Genomic DNA, 12,041 nt, shown 5'->3' with positions numbered 1-12,041 from the left:
ACATGGTGACCACTAACCATATGTGGCCATGAATTCACATTTTTTCCCATTGTAATTAATTTAAATAGTCACATGTGGCTAGTTGTTCAACAGTGCAGGAAACCCCTTGGTAGGCCATTTGAGGCTCCCTTGGGCACCATACGCCTTTCCAGCCCCAGCCTCAACCCTCAGCATCCTTGACTCCAGGCCATTCAAGGCCCGTCACCTGAGTCTACCGTGAACATCCCTGTGCCTTGTTTCCTGCTATCTTCTCCATCTTGATGGTTCTTCTGCCCAGGCTTTAATGCTCAACCTGAATACTACCTCTGCCTTGAAACTTTCTTTGACACCTGCTCCTCTCTCATCTCTTTTTCCTCTGAACTCCCCAAAACACTTTTTCCCTTTCCTACAGCCTTTAGTATTTTAGCCTTCTATAGCAGTTGGCTGATATTAGCGTTTTCTCTCTTTTCCCTTTTATTTTATTTTTTTACCTTTTCTGCCACACTCATTGCACCTACACCACAACTGTGGCACCATGCTGGGGATCAAATTGGCAATGCCACAGAGACAAGCTGGATCATTAATCCACTGTGCCACAACAGGAACTCTCTCTTTTCCTAAACTTTGAGCTTCCTAAGTGCGTGACTGTGTTTTCTAGTGAGTTCTGGGCCCCAGCACCAGTCCCTCTAGGCACACAGAGGCGCTCAATAAATCCCACAAATCTTTGCCCTGATGCACTGGGGAAACAAAGACGGATAATGTGCCCTTCCTGTCTTCAAGCTGCCACAGGCTCTCACGAGAGTCTGATTCGTGCCCAGAGAGTCACTGAAGCCAATGGTTATTTTGGGCAGGAAGATAAAAGCCACAGAGGGCCCAGTTGGCCAGGAGAGTCCAGCAAGAGCTGCCCAAGCAGAAGACTGTTTACATACATGGATGGCTTCTCTGTCCAGCCTGGCCTGGTGTGAGGAGATGGGAGCATCCAGACAGGGCTGCCCGGCCATCTCATGAACTTGAGGATTAGCCAGTGACACAGCCGCTGGTTTAGCCATCTGGGGCAGACGGGTGGATGACGAGAGGGTTGCAAAGACTGCAGAGCAAGGCCAACTTCTGGAAGAGAAGTATTAGCTAGGTGACACTTGGTCTGGGACTATAAGTGCAAGAAAATGGCTGTGGTCTGAGCAGTGGACAAAGCAGGTGAAATTTTGCTGGATCCGGCTTGGGGGTTTATGAGTTCTTCAGAACAGTCCCTGCTGCAATGGAAAGATAGTTGAAAAGGAAAAAAATATATATCTTTTTTTTTTTTGCCTCATCTGCGGCATGTGAAAGTTCCCAGGCCAGGGATAGAACCCATGCCACGGCAATTGCTACAGTGACAACTGCATCACAAGGGAACTCCAAAACCCCCCAGCTTTCTAGCTTCAGACTCTAATGCTAAGAGTATTTCACACCCGAGGAGTTCCCTGGTGGCCTAGCAGTTGCAGGATCTGGCATTGTCACTACTGTGGCTCTGGTCACTATTGTGGCATGGGTTTGATCCCTGGCCAGGGAAGTTCTGTGGGCATAGCCAAAAAAAGTATGTCACATCCCCAAAATCTCTAGCATAGATTCATCTCTGAGACAAAAACAAAACAAACAAAAAACTGTATTGAAGTTATTATATAAATCCAGAGAAGTACCCAGATCATAAGTTTACACATATTTATGTAACTACCCCACAGACAGGAACTAAAACGTGGCCAGCATCTCCTCAGTTAATTTGTGTTAAACCCAATATGTGCAGGATTAATGATGAAAAAACAGGCTCTGGAATCAGGCATGCCTAGGATTGAGTCCTGGCCCCCTACCCATGAGCAGTGTGACCTTGGACTAGTGTGTTATCTGCTCTGAGCTTTAGCTTCCTCCCCATAAATTCAAGGTGAAATATATAATCTCTGCCTTACAGAGAAGTAAGAAGTTAAAAACTAAAAATATATGCGTACTTCTAGGCATAGTGCCAGTACGTAGCAGGGTCTCAAATGCACTCTATGATGATGATGTTGATTGATGGTGTCGCTGCAGCATCTTCTGGCACAGGGGACCACGACACACACACAGCCTTTTTCCCGTTGCCTCTCACTGCTCCCAGCCTCAGTGTGATACTCTCCAAGGTCTCTTCTGACTGTAAGGAATCTGTGATGCTGGGATGATGCAAACCTCAGCTGACACTCTAGGCAGCTGAACGGATGTCTGTATCCAGTGGGAACGTCGCCAGATCTTTTATGTTCCAGGAGTATGGCTCCCAGACCTCCTAGGAGAGGGCTGATTTCCCAGGGGTAGCTGGAGTGTGGAGATCCCTTAAGAAATGTAGCCGAGGTGGAGTTTGGGTCACAAAACTCAGCCTTAGCAGGGTCCTGGCATCCTGGGTGAACTCTTGACTCTTGCTTGCTTCCTGGCCTCTGGCTCTGGGAATGCAGATGTGTCTCAAGGGACATGCATCATGCACATATTCTGAGCTGGGCACTAGGCAGGGCAATTCACACATCCCAGGGCTGGAGGGCAGAGTGCAAGAGGAAGGATAGGGGCTAAAAGGTGCCTTCTATCTGGGAGGGGTTGTTGCAGAGAGCAGGGGATCAGGAGGGACTTCCTGGAGGATGGCTGGATGAAAGACCATGGGAAACGGAAAGAGTCTCCCAGGCAGAGGAAAGAACATGCACGAAAACAGAGAGGCAGGGCCCTTGTGATTCAGTTTGACAGAACTGCCTACATGGACCCTGCAGATGAGGCTGATGAGGTTAGGCCAGGCTGTGAAAGGTCTGCAGAGTTGGGATGAGGGGTTTGAGTTGCTTCATCAGAGAGTAGGGAGGAAGGCTCTTCCAGGGAGGGACCAGCTCCTCAAGATATGCTCAGTGGAGATCAGCATATGCAGTCATTTGGGTCCACATTGTTTTTGCTCAAAGATGATGGTCAAGGCAGAGCCTTCTTGCCTGTCTGCTTACATCTCTCACAAGCGTCCTATTTTAATAATTATCTATTTATTGCCTATCAAAAAAAAGATGGTGGCCAAGTGTCCAAGCCACTAGTGGGCTGTGAGAGACTCTGGGATGCCCAGACCTGTGCAGGGGCCTGGCTGTGGGCACAGAGGTAGGGGGAGGGGCAAAGGGAGGAGAGGGGGAGAAGTGAGGGAAAGGAAGGGAAGGCCAAGTTCCCACCTTTGATAAACTGCTGCCTTGTTGGAGAGGCCAGAGAGCCTCATGACAACTGAACCCCAAATTCAGAAGTAGAGACAAGAGATGTGTGGTCCAGCAGGCCAGAGGAGGGACGGGCTGGGCAGAGGAGGCAGGGAGGGTGACCTTCCTAGAGGGGAGGTGACTTGGAGGCTTTGGAGAGACTGATGGTAGCACAGGGGTCCACTAAGCCCTTTGTGGGTATCCTCCCGTGTCCTAGGGGTTTGAAGAAGGGGTGTTGGTGTTATCACCATTGTACAGAGGTGGGAACTGAGGTTTAGAGAGGTTTAGACCCTGCTCAAGGTCACTTTTAGTGAATCTCTGCATCCCTGCTACTGGCCCCCTCCTCAGAGATAACCATGGCCCTCCGGCTCTTCAATGCCATCACAGTAGGTATAGAAAAATGCTTCACACTGTGTGACCCTTTGTGGAGCTTTGTCATCATTCCACACCAGAATATGACCTAATGCGGGAGAATGTTATTCCCACGGTTTCGGCTGGAAGGTCACTGGGGACTATCATGCTTTGGGCAGCTTCCTGCAGGAGACCGAAGGAGAGGAGAGGCGGTCAGGGCAGCTGGAGCAGAGAGGTCCCTGCCAGGTGGGCGTTGCTGCCCATCCACCCTGCCTGCTCTCTATGCCCAGACACAGCTGCCCTGCAGTGCCTTCTAGAGACCGCCAAGGATCAGTGAGAACAGCCTTGTCCGGCAGAATTTCTCAGGCCTGTGGGTCATGATCCTCTGGAAAGTTTGGCTCTGGTAACTTCCTCCTCAAGCGGGCCCGGCTCTCAGCTGCCTGGGGCTGCAGCTCAGCCCACCCAGGCCCTGCTTCCCTCTGGGGCCAGAGCCAGATACTCTGCAGCTCTCTTGCCCTGGCATACTTTTCTCCCCATGACCTTGCCTTTCACGCTATTCAGTTTAGGTGTCCCCTCCTGCAGGAACCCTTTTCTGAGCCCCATGGGCTGGGTTAGGACCTCAGAACATCTAAACTTGTGAAATATGTGAGCCACACATGCGAGCTGCATAGGTGATTTTTAAATTTTCTAGTAGGCGCATGAAAAAAAAGAGCCAAAATAACCAGATGAAATTATTCTAATGATATATTTTTTTAAACTGAATACATCCATACAAAAATTATCAATGAGATATGTTACATTTCTTTTATTGAATCTTCAAAATCTAGTGTGAATTTCACACTTACATTGTGCATGAGGCACATTTCAAGTGCTCGGTAGCCATATATGAATAGTGTCCACCCGATGGGTCAGCAGAGCCCTAAAGAGAGAGGGAAGAGCATACGGGTTGAAGCTCATGGCTTGGCACCAGACAGACCTGGCATTCACATCCTGGCTCTGCCATTTATTAGCTGGATGAACTTTGGGAAGTCGTTAACCTCCTGAGCCTCGGGGACTTCAGCTGTGAAAAGGGTTAATAATTTTGATGCCAGAGAATTATTGTAAGGATTAAACACATGAATGTGTGACTGGTACCAGGCACAGAGCAAGTCCTCAGAAAGTGGTGGGGATTCATCTTACAGTACCTCCAATGTACTGGTGTTGTTGCCATTTTCCCCCATTGGACTGACTGTGAATTCAAGGGCGGAGTCAACTCAATTCCTCTTGCCTTCCGCAGGCTCAGGGTGAACATTATTGCTTGCTGAATGAAAGATTAAATCCTTGCACTAGGGAGTTCCCCTTGTAGCTAGCAGTAACGAGCCCAACTAGTGTTCATGAGGACAAGTCAATCCCAGGCCTCGCTCTGTGGGTTAAGGATCTGGCATTGACATGAGCTGTGGTGTAGGTCGCAGAAACAGCTTGGATCTAACATGGCTGTGGCTGTGGTGTAGGCCAGCAGCTGCCGCTCCAAATTGACCCCTAGCCCAGGAACTGGTGCTGCACTTGTGACCCTAAAAAGACAAAAACAAAAAACAAAAAAACAAAACTTTGCACCAGGATGCTCACCACCCCACACTGCCCACCCAGGAATCAAGAGTCCCTAATGGCTGGGAGTCATGAGACCATTGACTACTTGGGGTGACTTTGGCAGAGACCACCAAGTACCTGGGGGGATCTTGGCAAATTGCCACTTTACTCTGGGCCTTGGTTTCCGCATTCGAAAGATAACTGGAGTTCCTGCAGTGGTGCAATGGGATCAGCAGCGTCTTATGAGCGCTGGTATGTTGGTTTGATCACTGGCCCCGCACAATGGGTTAAGGATCTGGTGTTGCCGCGGCAGCAGCTTAGGTTGCAACTGCAGCTCTGATCTGATCCCTGTCATATGGGAACTCCAAGTGCTGCGGGATGGCCAGAACAGAAAAAAAAGAAAAAAAAAGAAAGATAAAAGGGGTTGGGGATGGGGGTTCTAGGGGCCTCATTGAATGTTTGGTTTAGTCTCTGCCCCACTAGTGGCCCTGGGGGCCTGTAGCTGACACCATGTGCTTTGTGCTTGGCCTTCCCAGTTAATGGAGTGAATCAGTCCTATCCTTTTCCTGGCATTTCCTGTATCCTCCCACTTTTGCACCATCAAGTTCCCTCCCATTAAAATTGAAGAAGAAAGACTTTCTCCTACCTCCCAGGCAGACCAGAGAGGGGTTGAAGGACTCTGTCCCTTTTCTTCTGCTAGCATCTGCTGATCTCCCATCACAGCAACCCAGTGACTCAGGTAGGGAGGAAGAATTTCTCCCATATTATAAGGGGCTCAGAGAGGTCAAATCATCTGCCCAAGAAACACAGAAGTGGCAGAGCCAGGGCTGAAAGCAGAATTCAGAAGAGCCCTTCTACACTGGGGCGGGGGGGGGGGGTGTCCTCTTCCTTCACCTGGGCTCCTAGCCTTTCTTCACAGGGGCTTTCATGAGATATGGTTCTGGGTTGGGTCCTGGTCCTGTGCCTCAGTTTCCCTGGCCTGGGAATGAAGGCAGCGGAGTAACTGTGGTAGTGATTTCAACTGATGCCTGTAGGGGGCCATGTGTCCTTCAGAGTGTGCCCCCATCCCACCCCACCCCAATCAGATTGCTCTGGAAAAGGTTATTGTGAGGGGAAGTGGAAGTGTCTGGTCCAGAGAGCTAGTGTTACTATGTGTGTGTGACCTTAGACAAGTCACTCGCCACTCTGGGCCTGAGACTGCCTGTTTATAACATGGTAGTATATCACCAGATGTGAAGATGGCACAGGAAAGTCCCTTGCAAACTGGCAAGTGCTAGTAGAAATGCTAGTCAATAATAGTAATAGAAAAATAATGATGACATAGAAGCCCAATTTTCTGTATGGTTCCACTGACCTGAAGGGAATTGGACCCTTTGGGTGTAAATCCAAACTGAGGTCTGGGAATGTTTGGCCTTGGTCTTTGGAATGTAGTCTTGATTCTTCTGGGAAAGTGAGAGTCTCCATCTAGCTGAGGAGGGTGGGAAAGTGGCCCTGCCCCAGGGGAGGAGGGGGAAGGCTCCAGCCTGGGGAAAGAAAGGAAGGGGAGGGGGGTCGAGGGAGGGAGGGCTGAACCAGGAGGAACGGAGGGCTCTGGCCCCTTGGCTTTGTCCTGCCCACAGGAGCCCAGGGTTGGGAGGACCACAAGCAGAGGAGGCTGAGAGTCAATCTGGAAAAAAAATACTTGCCAGCAGTCAGAAATCTCTTAGCATATGTGTGTATGAAACAATAAGTTCATCTGTTGTTACTCCTAAGTTTTACTGATCTTTCATTCATCCATTTGAATAAATGTGTGGTGAATTGAATTCAAGCACCCCCAGAGTGGCACAGTGACTTGCCCAAGACCACACCCCTGAGGGCCTGGGGAGTTCCTGGGAAGAACTAAATTTGGGAAGCTGGGGAGTCTGAAGGCAAAGGAGGAAATGAGTAGGAAGTCTGCCCAGCAGGACTCTAGTCCTCCTGTGAACTGGCCCTGTGCTTATTTGTCCATCTTCCTGTCTCCTGTCTAGTGGGAGAGTGTCTTCTCTAGGACTGGGAGGAGCTGGTTTCCTTCTGCTCTCTGACCACTCCTGAGCCTAATGGGCAGTAGAGAGAGTGAAGGCGTGGAAGCTGTGTCTTGGGAACATTTGGTGAAGGAGTTCGTCATGTTTAACCTGGAGAAGAGAAGGTTTGGTCTGGGGGTGGGGAGAGGGACAGAGTTGCTATCTTGGACTCTCAGAGAGATGCTGGGGAGGGGACGCAGCCTCATTCTGTGGAGGACCTGGGGTTGGTACTGGGACCTGGGGTGGAAGAGGTCACCATGGTGGAGCAGCCGTCTTGGGAGGGCAGAGGGCAGGGAGGGAATTGCCTGTCCCTGGAGTGTGGGAGTAGAGATGGATGCTGGTGATGTGTTCATGAGGGACACCGCCTGGTGGTGAGGTTGACTCTGAAGGAAATGCAGCATGGGGGTGGGGGGTGGGGTGCTGGCTTGGTTCTTATCTGGGGGCTTCCCAGCTTTGGACCTCTGCGGTTTCCAGTGTGATGGATTGTGCAGTGCCTAGAATGGTGGCTGGCTCATAGTAGGTACTCAGGAATTATTTGAGGAAAGAAAGAATAGATGTGCATGCCTGGGATGGTCATGGTGGTGGTTAGGGAGCAGGGGTCATGTGGGCTGCAAACGTGGACCCATGAGGAGAAATCCTGGGGGATCATGTTGTGGGTTACACACTATTTTTTCTAGGCCTTCCCCAGGCCTTTCTGGGACCCCTAGAAATGGGTACATCCAGTCCTTTCTTTCATTGTTGGCAAAGTGAGGCCCAGAGCAGGAGAGCAACATGCCCCAAGGTACTGGCTGATCCATGGCAGAGCTGGACTTGAACCCAGGCCGTTGGCAGTCCTGGCCTGTGGATTTCGTAAGGTGGTCTGGACGCTTTTTGTTATAATAGTGCTGGGGGAGGTGGGGAGCAGGGCTTCACTTGATTTTGAGCCCCTTGGCCAGTGTCACAGGTTCTTTGGCCACCCCCCATCCCCCACCATCCTGGATCCTGGATGCACCCGGCACATCCAGAAACGTCTGTACACGGGCCCACCTTTACAACTTATGGTCACTGTCAGGGAAGCACAGATGGACAAATGCACACATATACACACAGGCATACGGGAGACCTCTCTGGAGGGGGAAGAGTGCTGATTGCCAGGGAGGCTCTGCCCTGCTCTGAGCTGTGGGGGTAGGTGAGGGTATCCGACTGGGCTCGGTGGGCTGGGAGGCCCACTGAGGCTGAGTCACCCCTTCTGAGTCAAGGATCTTCTCCCCTCCTCGCCTTCCCTCTCCCTCTCTCTCTTGGCCGAGTCCTCCCAGAGGGGTTGGCCTGGGCGGGAAGAGCTGGGGGCGTGGGGGCCGGGGCGTGGGGGGCAGCGGAGGCGCAGGACTTGGCTTCTGATGCTCAGTCCCGCAGTGGTCCGGAAACTGCCGGTGTGGCAGCGCCGGGGAGGAGGTGGCCTGGGAGCCCGAGAGAGGGAGAGAGGGGGAGACGGAGAGGGAGGCAGGAGGGGAGGAGGCGGAGGCAGGGGCAGGGCCGCCGGGAGGGAGCAGGCAGGCGCGCCGCGGCTGCCCCCGGGCTGGGCGCGGAGGCCGGGCGGGGGCGGGGGCTGGCCGCGCGTCGGGCGCCAGGCCCGGGGCTGTGGGCACGGTGCCCAGCCCCCGGCGCACGCCGAGCCGCCGCCGCCGCCGCTGCTGCAGTCGGCATCCATCAGCGGGCGGGGGTGTCGCGGAACAGGCTGCTCCGCAGAGCCCGCCGCCGCCCCGCGCACCCTCCCCGCCCCGCGGCCTGCTGGCCCGCAGGAGCCGAGGGGGCGCCCCCCGCCCAGGCTGCCCGAGATGGGGACCCCCAGGCCCAGGTAGGCACGTGAGGGGCGGGGATCAGGTGGCACTAGGGGCTGGGGGCTCGGTACGTGGAGGCCCAGCCTTCAGCCCTGGGGGACGACGGGGGCAGACCGGGAGGAACTGAGTTTGCGGGCTGTGGGCCCTCTGGGCAGTTCGGGGAGGTCCTTGCTGTTCCTCCCTACCTCCCAGGTCTGCAGCCTCCCCAGGGCCTGGAGGGAGAGGTGGGCAGGCGGGGGCTGGTGCTTGCTGTAGGGATGAACGGTTGCTGGGTGCTGGGCTGGCCCACTCTGCTCCCTGGGACCACTCCTGTCGCCCCTGTGGAGGCCCGGAGCTTTCCGGACATCTCTGTCCAGGCTTCAGATGCTGCAGGCCAGTCACTTGGCTGGAGGCTGGGACGTTGGGGAGCTCTCACCCTCACGGTCACCCTCTGGTTGCAGACCTTTCACCACTCTAGGCTCACTTCCCATCCCACCTCCCTTCCAAGTCTCCCAAAGCTGGGGGGATAGAAAGCCCTAGGACCTCTGCGGTTCTGGCCTGGCTTTGTCCTGGCCTGAGGCTGCCCCCACCCATTAGAGGGAGAGGACTTGTGGGTCCGGGTTGTGTCTGGCACCTTCACACTTGGGAACATCCAAGGGCCCAAGAGGCTGGGGTCTTGGGAGCAGGGCAAGTGACCACAGCTACCAGGATACTTATCAGGTGCTAAGGCCACTGTCTGGCAGAGCTATGACGCTGAGTGGCCCACGGAACCTTGGGGGCTAGACAAGGACTTGGAGGGAGTTCTGAGGTTGCCTTTGCGGCTGCTGGCCATGGTCCTTGCTCCCCCTGCGCCTGCCGCCCCCCCCACCCCCAACTCTGAGAATACATTGGTGGGGGAGAGACTGCCTTGTGATCCTGCCTTCACTTCTGGATCTGTCTATCTCCTCCTCTGCACCCAAAGGTGGGAGTGAAAGGCTGGGTTTAGGGCCTTTCCGGGGCTGTGGCATTCACCTGCTCCGTTCCTCCCTCACCTCCCAGCATTAGGAGGCTTCCAGATTCAGTTAGCAGCTGGGCCAAGTTGAGAGCTAGGGATACGTATAGTGCCCTCAGAAGCTCCTGGAAGAATCGGTGCTGCCCGTCCTGGGCAAGGGTGTGGAGAATAGAGGCAACTGTGTGTCGGTCTGCCCACCCATTCCTCCCAGATGGAGCCTGCGGCAGAGGCAGCCTGTGCCAGCCTCCTCTCTGAGCCACTGTGGCCTAGGGAGGCTCTGCCAGCTCCATGCAGGGATAAAGTTGGCTTCTGCTGGCCAGTTTGAGGTCATGCCTACCTGGTGATCCCATGCGCCATATTTGTGTATGCAGAGCATGGTTCCTTGAGGGGCACCTTAAGGCAGTCCTAGAGGAGATCAGCTCAGGGGGCATTATTCCTATTTATACCCTTCCCAGGCCACGTGACAGTTCCCTGGACCCAGTGCTGTGAGCTTCATGGAAGGCTGCTTCCACAGAAAGCGCGTAAGAGCAATGCTTGGACCTGTAGTTCTCATTCAATAAATATTGAAGCATTGAATGAGGCCTAGAGAGGGAGAATGACTTATCCAAGGTCATAGGCAGTTGGGTAAGAGCCAGTGCTAATGTACTCTGCTCTTCTAACTGGCTTGGGTTTCTTACAGCTCAAATGCTTGCTTCCAGGCATTACGGGACGGCATGGAGCCTGAGGCTAACCCTTGGGAGGGGCCCTTACATTGATCTCCCAGCCCTTGCCCCAAAGGGTGAGGAGGAAGGGCCAGGTTGCCTCATAGATAATGGACCTTTTAATTATCACAGGGATGAGGTAACAGGGTAGCGCTGGTCCCTTTTGGGAGGGTCCAGAGCCAAGAGGATGCTGGGTGCCCAGGCATGTTCTGGGCCTGAGCCTCGGTGGGGAGTAGAGGGTCTCCTCACCAGACCAGCCAAGGTGAGAGGTACCTCTGTGTTAGCGCCAGCGTGGATATCCTTGGGATCCTCTCTGAGCTTCTGTGTCCCCACTTATTAAAAGAGGATAATAATCTCTATCTGGAGTAATACCAATGATTAGCCAGTCAGAGCAAGGACATTTATTGAGTACTTAGTGTTTGCCTTGCACTGGGGCAATAAGTACTTTGCATTATCTCACAGCAACCCTGACAGGAGGGTGCTATTATTATTCCACTTTATACAGATGAGTAAGGCTCAGAGAGACTGTGTCACCTGCCTGAGGTTACATAGCTGGAAAGTGTGTGGTTGAGTCCAGAGCCCCTCTCTCCACCATGACGTTTTACTGGGGGCAGTGTTTGGGAGCACCAGGTTGGTGTCTAGCAGAGCCAGACAACCGATGCACCAGGGTTGGTGCAGGTGGAGAGGACTGCATGTTGGATCTTAAGAGGCAAGGGTGGCCCTGTGGCCCGAGTGTTCCTATGGTCCTAAGGGGTAGAGGCAGAGGGGTACCGGCTGAAAACCTGAGAGAGGGATTGGCTGTGGCCTTCTGCTTCCTGGCCAGGATCCTTAGAAGTGGGGACACTCTGGACTCCCTTTGGCTATGAGGGAAGGCTTGTCGGCTCTAAGACTGGTTGGCCCTGCCACTCGCCTCTGCCACATTTGATAGGAGCTCATTGGCCAGAAAATACAAGGGAGGGAATGCAGGGGCCCTGGCTGAGACTGTGACGAGGAGGCCCTGTGGGGAGGGGACCTGAGCCTGGGCGGACAGGTGGGAGCAGGCTGGCACTGCTTCCTCTGTGGGTGGGAGGCCTGTGGGTAAGAATAGTAGCAGCCAACATTTATCGAGCACTTATTATATGCCAGATACTGTTTTAAGGACTTAACATACAATCTTGTCAAAATCTTCTCATACACGCCTCACAAAACCCTTTACAGTTGGAATTCTTCTTCCCATTTTACAGATTAAGGGGACAGAGTTTTAGCGGGGGGGGGGGGGGGGGGGGGGGGGGGAGGGGGGGGGGGGGGGAAGACAGTTGCTGAAGGTCACACAGCTAGGTCATGGGGGAGCTAGGATTCACATCCCGGCAGTGTGAGTCAGAGCCACATTCCTGATGGTCATGCCAGCAGCCAGCAGTTTCTTCTCAGAGGTC

General features: G+C 53.5%; 1 protein-coding gene across 11 annotated transcripts in view; it reads left to right on the top strand.

Annotated features, from left to right (window-relative positions):
• The window catches only part of EPB41L1 (erythrocyte membrane protein band 4.1 like 1), a 133,901-nt gene that overhangs the window by 48,138 nt on the left and 73,722 nt on the right, over window positions 1-12,041 (top strand). Inside the window, exon 1 of one of the 11 annotated variants that reach the window (XM_047771181.1) lies at window positions 8,812-8,975. The exons of 9 other annotated variants lie outside the window; for them this stretch is intronic. The gene's annotated coding sequence lies outside the window, so the exon portion shown is untranslated. Of the gene's footprint in view, window positions 1-8,811; window positions 8,976-10,401; window positions 10,450-12,041 lie in introns of those variants that run through there. One more of the 11 variants, XM_047771184.1, reaches the window with a different exon arrangement.

The sequence above is a fragment of the Phacochoerus africanus genome, chromosome 3 (genome assembly GCF_016906955.1).
Source record: "Phacochoerus africanus isolate WHEZ1 chromosome 3, ROS_Pafr_v1, whole genome shotgun sequence".
Lineage (NCBI taxonomy): Eukaryota > Metazoa > Chordata > Mammalia > Artiodactyla > Suidae > Phacochoerus > Phacochoerus africanus.
Note: the sequence above shows the minus strand (reverse complement) of the source record. Positions and strands in the feature narration are given on the sequence as shown.